The sequence below is a fragment of the Corylus avellana genome, chromosome ca4 (genome assembly GCF_901000735.1).
Source record: "Corylus avellana chromosome ca4, CavTom2PMs-1.0".
Taxonomy (NCBI): domain Eukaryota; kingdom Viridiplantae; phylum Streptophyta; class Magnoliopsida; order Fagales; family Betulaceae; genus Corylus; species Corylus avellana.
The window spans coordinates 4358613-4366896 of record NC_081544.1 but is presented as its reverse complement, the minus strand read 5'-3'; the positions used below and the strand labels follow the sequence as shown (position 1 = coordinate 4366896).

Genomic DNA, 8284 nt, shown 5'->3' with positions numbered 1-8284 from the left:
CATCATTGAGAGCTCCATTTGCAGCGTATTCATACACAAGAGCAGGGGTAGGAAACTCTAAACAGCAGCCTAAGAGCTTTAAAACGTTGTTATGGTTGCTCATCTGGGTTGCAATGACGATGTCACGTATAGCAAGGGACCGAAGTTTATCCTCCTCCGAGAACAAGCTCCTGAACTTCTTAACAATAATTGGGCGATCATCCAAATAACCCTTAAACATAACATATTCCAGACCGAAACTAAAATATGGAAGTAATGGACAATTTTGCAAAATGTGAGTTGAATGGAAGTTGTTTGTTGCTGTGATGAGCTCCTCAGCAGAGAAATTGCGAATGGGATTACATTTTCCATTACTTGAAGCAATCAGATCCTCTAATAAAATGCCTCCATTTCTCAAAAATGATTTCTCTCTTTCCTTTTTATTCATTCTCAAACAACAAAACAAGCCCACCTAAACTCTTGCTTGTCCTCTTAATTAGACCGGCCCTGAAGATAGATAGGAAAATTAAATATTAGGAAAGCAACTTTAAAACTGATGAATGAGGGAATGATCAAATGGGAGTGCTCTGTCCCAAACTTTCATTAATAAAAAATCATCGTTTTCATAAATGAAGAAATTGAAAAATGCTACTACCATTTTTACTACAGTACGTGTCTCTACAAAATGACATATCAATACAATTGAAATTTTGATTTTCACGTTAGTTTTTTAATTATTAACAAATTTATTTGTTCCGAAAAAAAGAAAAGAAAAAAAAAGCCACTAGCTAGGCATCAAACGCTCCCTTCCCTCTCGTCGATCTTCTTCTTGTTCGTCTCATACCCAACAAGCAAAAGATTAGGAGCGATAAAAGAAAATAAGAGGAAAAAAAATTATAAAAGAAAGTAGGTCATGCTTTAGTTTGAAATTTCTTAATATTTTAAATTTGCAATATAACTTTTTTTTTTTTTCTTTTAAACCCTCATTGAAGGTCAAATGCCCTTCTTTCATTTTATTTTATTTTATTATTTTTTTACTTTTTTGATCCAGTTAATATCAAAAATGGGTTTTAAGGGTCTTTTATAAATTAAAAGCCTTAGGCAGTGGCCTAATATGCCTAGCCAAAGAGCCCGAACTAGGGTTTAAGAATTAAGGTGGATATGTAAGGGTACTTTCTCATAAAAGAGCCAAGCTATAATGAATAAAAATCATCTAAGTATCTTCTCAATCTAAGAAGCCTGACTCCCTCGAAATAGTCAGAAACTTTTTGCTTTTGTTGCGTTTAATTCCTCCAAAATAGCTCTTAATATATAAGTTAAGCCTACCACAAACAATTGGTTTGTTTTATCTTTTGTTTTGTTTTGTTTTTTACACTTTGTCAAAATACAAAAATAAAATTTACCTTTATACTATGTCAGAACATTTTTTAAAAAAAATAAAAAAACAAAAACACTATCCAAAAACATTAACAAAGGTTATTCTTGTTGTGTAGCTAGTTTCCTATCAAATAGATCGACAAGGTCCAATACTGAAATTTAACATATTAACCCACATCAGAAATTAAACAATACTACTATAGGAGAGAAGTAAATAATAATAATAAAAATAAAAAATAAAAAATCTTACAAGATTCGAGATATTGTTTTTGCCTCTTATTTGCCTGTCTTTCTGGACCAGAAATACCAAGATCTGAGAGCATTCTTTCCACTCTATGAATGTCCAGAGAGCATCAGAATTTCAGAAAAATTATGTTTTGCACCATCTCAACAACTATCCTGCAGAGTGCATTGACCTAATTATATGGTTATCACTTATAAAAACAAAAAAACAAAAAAACAAACAAAATTATATGGTCATCGATTCTCAACTTATCCTTCTAAGCCGTGTAGAGCGCCCACATGGAAATAAGCGTTTGCCTTTTCAATGCTTTCCAATAAATACGTCAAAGAGGTAAGTTTCAGTCGCAGTTTCCAATTAATTATTAATTTCATTTGTTGACGCTTGACTGCATATATATTATTTCAGTTTCTAACTCGAAAAATAAAAGACACTAAATTACCCGATCTGTAGATAATCCGCCATATTTTACATCAAGGAAAAGGTCATATGGACTTGTCAATCCGCATGAACTCTTTTGCCACATCAATCATATTAGGCCTTTCTTCTCCTTTCCTTCAGATGCATGCCAACGCAAGCGCTAAAAAAGCTTCCACTTGTTGAGCTTTCCCATCTCCTCCTTCCTCCCTCAAAATATTGGGATCTACAATTTCAGTGATCACCTGCTCATTTGGAAGATGATCTCCCACAAAGTTATCAACTAATGATTGAAATTGTGTTGCCCAAACAATATTTGCAGCGTTTTTCCTTGTTACTAAAATAAGTAAAAGCACGCCAAAATTATGAACATCACTTTTTTCAATAACATAGCCAGACCATAAATATTCAGGGTCACAGTACACGGACATGATATTCGTATCATCACTTGCATGCGATTGGTGAGGAGGGATTGTTATGGAGACCGAGAAGTTACAGAGTTTAGGAACAAAGTTATGGTCCAAAAAAAAAAAATGGAGGTGGGTCTTAAATCCCTATGGATGACTGGTTTGAGAAGAGCAGTGTGGAGATATGTAATTAAGTGCATTTGCAAGCTAACTGCTTAGCAATACGAGACCTAATCTTCCATGGTAGGAATTCTTTATCAGCTCCAAAACCTCCTTTATCATTGAGAGCTCCATTTGTGGCGTATTCATGCACAAGAGCCGGTATAGGAAACTCTAAACAGCAGCCTAAGAGCTTTAAAACGTTGTTATGGTTGCTCATCTGGGTAGGTATCACAATGTCACGGATAGCATGGGACCGAAGTTTAACCTCCTTCCGGAACGGCACCCTCGTGACCTTCTTAACAATAATTGTGCGATCATTTAGAGAACCCTTGTAATAGGTGACTTCGCCAGGATAATCAATCTCATCAACTATAATCCCATCACATGGAAGTAATTGACACTGAAAAACGCTATGTCGACTCCAAAAACTTATTTATCACAATTTATGCTGAATTAATACTATGAAGCAATAAACAATTCAATCAATCAAAATATATAAAGCAATAAAGAGGCAGACACAAATATTTTGGTTATGAAGAGGAAACCTTTTAAAAACCAATCTAAAAGTAAAACCTCTCCGGGGTAGCCAAACCCATGAAATCACTATCAAAAGATTATCCAGAAATTACAGACACTAGGAACACTTACAACCCTTTGCAAGACCTTGGCTCTGTAAGATCAACAAGCCTACAACTTGTCTCCTTGCTCACAATCTTCTTCAACATGATTCTCCTTTACCGGACTCTTTCGATAGACTTCTTAATCGTAGATTTATCAAAAGAATAACTAAAACTCTAAGATATTCAATTTAACGCTCACCACATATGATCTCTCTTAGCATAGCCTCCGACGAATTCTCTGGGGGTAAAAATTCGTGCATTTCTCTTCTATAATGATGTATATATACCCTTGACAAAACCCTAGACTTAACCCACTTAAAATCACGTTTTTGGGCCTAAAACTTACGGGGTGTCTGGACAGGTTCATGGGCTGTCCGGACAGGGCCTTGTGGAGCAAAAATAAGGTTTCTGAAAATGCGGTCCGGACTGGGGGAAGGCCTGTCCGGACAGGGCATGCAATGGGTGAAACAACATTCTGAAAATGCTGTCTAGTATTGATCAATAGCTCCGATCGATAGGCGTTTGTGATCCGATTGAGCTGAAATTTTGCAGGGACGTTGATAACACATGAATCTACATTATGAACGGTGAAGATTCGATTCTGAGCATCTTATATTAGTGTTTGAGCCCGCAAACAGTAGCCTCTGCATTTTGAAACTAAATTAAGCCAACATAAGAACTAACAAACTCCCCCTTTGGCAATTCAGTGGCAAAACCAAAATGCCGAGCCAATCCCATCATCTCCCCATATTTACTCATCCTTTTTGTCACAGAATGACAAAAAGGTTTTCATGTTTCCTGAAACACTTCACAAAATATATCAAGGCATATGTGAAACAAGAAGACATAAATAAAACTCATAATAAAAAAAAAATGACGTAGAATGTATGATCATAAAGAAACAACAGCAAAACTCTCCCTCAATGTATGAATCAATTAACAACAAAAAACTAGAAATGCAAAACATGTTTCTCCCCCTCAAAAGTCAAATGAACACACATGATATACACATCAATGACTCATGTATTATACAATGAATATTTCAAATATGCTCCAAATATGCAAAATATACATGAGACTAGAAATGACAAGAAATTCATATTGCTTAACCCAAGCCAAGAAAATGTTCCATTCAACCCATGCTTGTGTGGTGTGTGTGTAAACCATCCAAAGAGAAAAATTTTCAACTTACAAAATGAGAAGAAAGTTTCACTACCGGTTTTGACAAGTATATCAAATCAAAAGTCAAACCTTATCATACTAGGGTCTAGCCACTCTCATCCTATACAATTCTCTTTGTAAAACATTTTGTACAAGTTTGACACAGTGAAATAAATTCATTTTGGAATATGATCTTTTGATTTTATTTGTTTCACTATCTTGTTTATTTTTCTCTTTCAGAAAGTGTTCTTAAACTTTTGGTGCTTATCACAAAAGAGAAAGCAAGAATTTTTAAGCCCTAGGTTCAACTAGCATATGGTCAATTTGAAGAATATGACTAGTCAAAAACCTCATATTGTTACCTAACAGACCTCACAAATAAAGTGAAACAAAACCTCAATTTAAGCTTAAATGTGTACAAGAGATAAAGCATAGGTAAAATGTACCACATAAGCTCAGACTTTAGGTAATCACAAAAACAAGTCCATTGACACAAATTTTTATCTCATGCATATTAAGAATATTTCAAGACGCAATGAATTAAATCCATAAAAAACAACATGAGAAATTAATGGACTATCTAGGTGCATAAGACAAAAGAAAAAAAAAAAAAAACAATCAAAGTAACATATTTTTGTCTTTTTGAAATTTTTCATAAAAGAAATGCACACGAACAAAAACAAATACAAAACAAATAAAAATGCAATGCAAAACAAAACAACATGCTTGAATTGAGATTACAACAGGCAAGACATGAATGTCCTTTAGCATTAAACTTTCATCACATCTTATAGGTCCTATTACAAAATAATGATTTGGTTTAATAACTACTTTTAGGTCTTCATAAGACATTACACATTCTTGAACATTTGATTAGCAAGTAGACAAAAATCTTGGTGGTTCGCACACAACATCTCATTTATAAGCTTTTCAAAGATCATGACATATGAATTTCTTGAAAAATCCTTTATGAATATGCCTCAAAATAAGAATCTCAAAGCAACCATATATACACTCTTCATACAAAAAGTGTAACAACAAAAACAATGCAATGGATAAACAATAAAGCAAAAAAAAAAAAAAAATGAAAAGCAAAGAAAAATAACACGTTCTAGAATATTCAAAAATAAGCAAAACAATCAATCCTAGGCATGATATTGACTCACCTAACTTTAGGTGAGATCACTACCACTCCCCCTCAATGGGCGAATGGTATAATCCTTCCTAACCCAAACCTACTTGAAAGAAGGTGTAGAGATGTGAACATTTTCAATCTTGTCTAATCTAGACAAACCTCCCATCATCATTGTGCATAACCCCAAAGGTTCTTTCCTAGAAACAAAATTCTTATTTTTATGCATATGAGGTTTAAATTTAAAACAGTTGGGTCGAATGTGACCAACTTTTTCACAATGATGACAAGGAGGGATAAACCTTTTAGAAGGTAGATTATTTTACATGTTTAAGATCTTGAAAATCCTCCAAACAATTTGTATATTGATGTCTCAAAAGAGTGAATTATTCCAACAAATTGTTGAAGGAGTTTATAAGATCATATTCCCCTTGAGAAATATTCATAGCAAAAAGGAGTCAATAGATCTCACTCAAGAATTTAATCCAAACAGAATGAACCTGCTCTGATATCAATTGAAAAACGCTATGTCGACTCCAAAAACTTGTTTATCACAATTTATGCGGAATTAATACTATGAAGCAATAAATAATTCAATCAACCAAAATATATAAAGAAATAAAAAGGCAGACACAAATATTTTGGTTACGAAGAGGAAACCTTTTAGAAACTGATCTAAAAGTAAAACCTCTCCAGGGTAGCGAAACCTAGGAAATCACTATCAAAAGATTATTCTGAGATTACAGACACTAGGAACACTTACAACCCTTTGCAAGACCTTGGCTTTGTAAGATCGACAAGCCTACAACTCGTCTCCTTACTCACAATCTTCTTCAATGTGATTTTCCTTTACCGGACTCTTCCAATAGACTTCTCAACCGTAGATTTATCAAAGGAATAACTAAAACTCTTAAGAGATTCAATTTAACGCTCACCACATATGATCTCTCTTAGCATAGCTTCCGACGAACTCTCTGGGGGTGAAAATTCATGTCTCTCTCTTCTATAATGATGTATATATACCCTCGACAAAATCCTAGACTTAACCCACTTAAAATCACGTTTTTAGGCCTAAAACTTACGGGGTGTCCGGACAGGGCCTTGGGGAGAAAAAATAAGGTTTCTCGAAATGTGGTGCGGACCCGGGGAAGGCCTGTCTGGACAGGGCATGCAATGGGTGAAACAACATTTTGGAAATGCTGTCTAGTCTTGATCAAAAGCTCCGATCGATCGGCTTTTGTGATCCGATTGAGCTGAAATTTTGCAGAGACATTCATAACACATGAATCTACATTATGAATGGTGGAGATTGGATTCTGAGCATTCTATATTAGTGTTTGAGCCTGTAAATAGTAGCCTCTGCATTTTAAAACTGAATTAAGCCAACACAAGAACTAACATACACTTTTCTATAACGTGACTTTGATCGAAGTTGTTAGTTGCTCTGATCAGCTCCTCAGCAGAGAAATTGCGAATGGGATTACATTTTCCATTACTTGAAGCAATCTGATCTTCTAATAAAATGCCTCCATTTCTCTAAAATGGTTTCTCTCTTTTCTTTTTATTCGTTCTCAAACAAAAAAGCCCACCTAAATCCATGCTTGTCCTCTTAGACCCTGAAAATATATAAATAAAAATAAAAAATGAAAAAATGAAAAAATGAAAAAATGAATCTTTTTTTTTTTTTTTTTTTTTAAAAAATGAAGAAGAAAAAAAGCAACTTTAAAACTGATGAATGAGAAGCAAATGGTCAAATGGGAGTGCTCTGTCCCAACCAAACGCATGACACTTTTATAAATGAAAAATAGTCACTTTAATTCATAAATGAAATTGAAAAATGCTACTACCATTTTTACTACAATATCTCTATAGGGTGTCATCCTACATATATGACTCATTGACTACTAACACGATATAAATTTAAGGGAAAATTATAGTTTACCCCTCTAAAGTTGACAGCGTTTTTCAATTCGAACACTAAAGTTTTAATTTTTGCAATCCATCCCCACAAAGTTTCAATTTTTTTTTTCAATTTGACCAATATTATCCCAAAATTCTCATATTGTCCATAATTTTTATTTTTTATGAAAAAAAAGAACAACATTTTTGGGGGTGCAAAAATGGCCAAATGGCCATAGCCACCCCGAATTTTTTTAAAATTTTTTTATAGAAAATAAAAATTAAAAATTAGGGGCAATATGAGAAATTTTGGATACAATTGATCAAATTGCAAAAATTTAGAACTTTGGGGGGTGGATTGCAAAAAATGAAACTTTGGTGTTCAAATTGAAAAACGTTGTCAACTTGGGGGGTAAACTATAATTTTCCCTAAATTTAAATTTGATTAAAGTTAAAATTAGGGGTAACTTCATTTTAGACTCATGAATTACCAAGCAATTTGAGAAGCCCCAAAACTTCAAAATATCTCAATTTAGACCTTTGAACTTTCAATTATAATAAATTTGAACCCATCCGTCAGATTTTAAACGTTAAAAGTAAGACAATAACGTTTATACCCCTGACTTTTTTTATAAAATCAAGGAAATTAATGTTTAAATCTGACAGAGGGGGTTAAAATTGACTGAAATTGAAAGTTCAGGGATCCAAATTGAGAGTTTTTGAAATTTTGGGGCTTCTCAAATCGCATGGTAATTCAGGGGTTTAAAGTGAAATTACCTCTAAAAATTATATTTTATTTCTTAATTATCTTACAAAATTGGCATGAGAGTCCAAACAAACCAATGGATCATTCCTTATATATATATATATATATATATATATATATATA

The 8284-nt window shown here is 33.5% G+C and overlaps 1 pseudogene; it reads right to left on the bottom strand.

Moving 5' to 3' along the window:
- Nucleotides 1-2154: 2154 nt before the first annotated feature.
- Nucleotides 2155-8284, bottom strand: part of LOC132177887 (non-functional pseudokinase ZED1-like) — an 11302-nt pseudogene continuing 5172 nt past the window's right edge.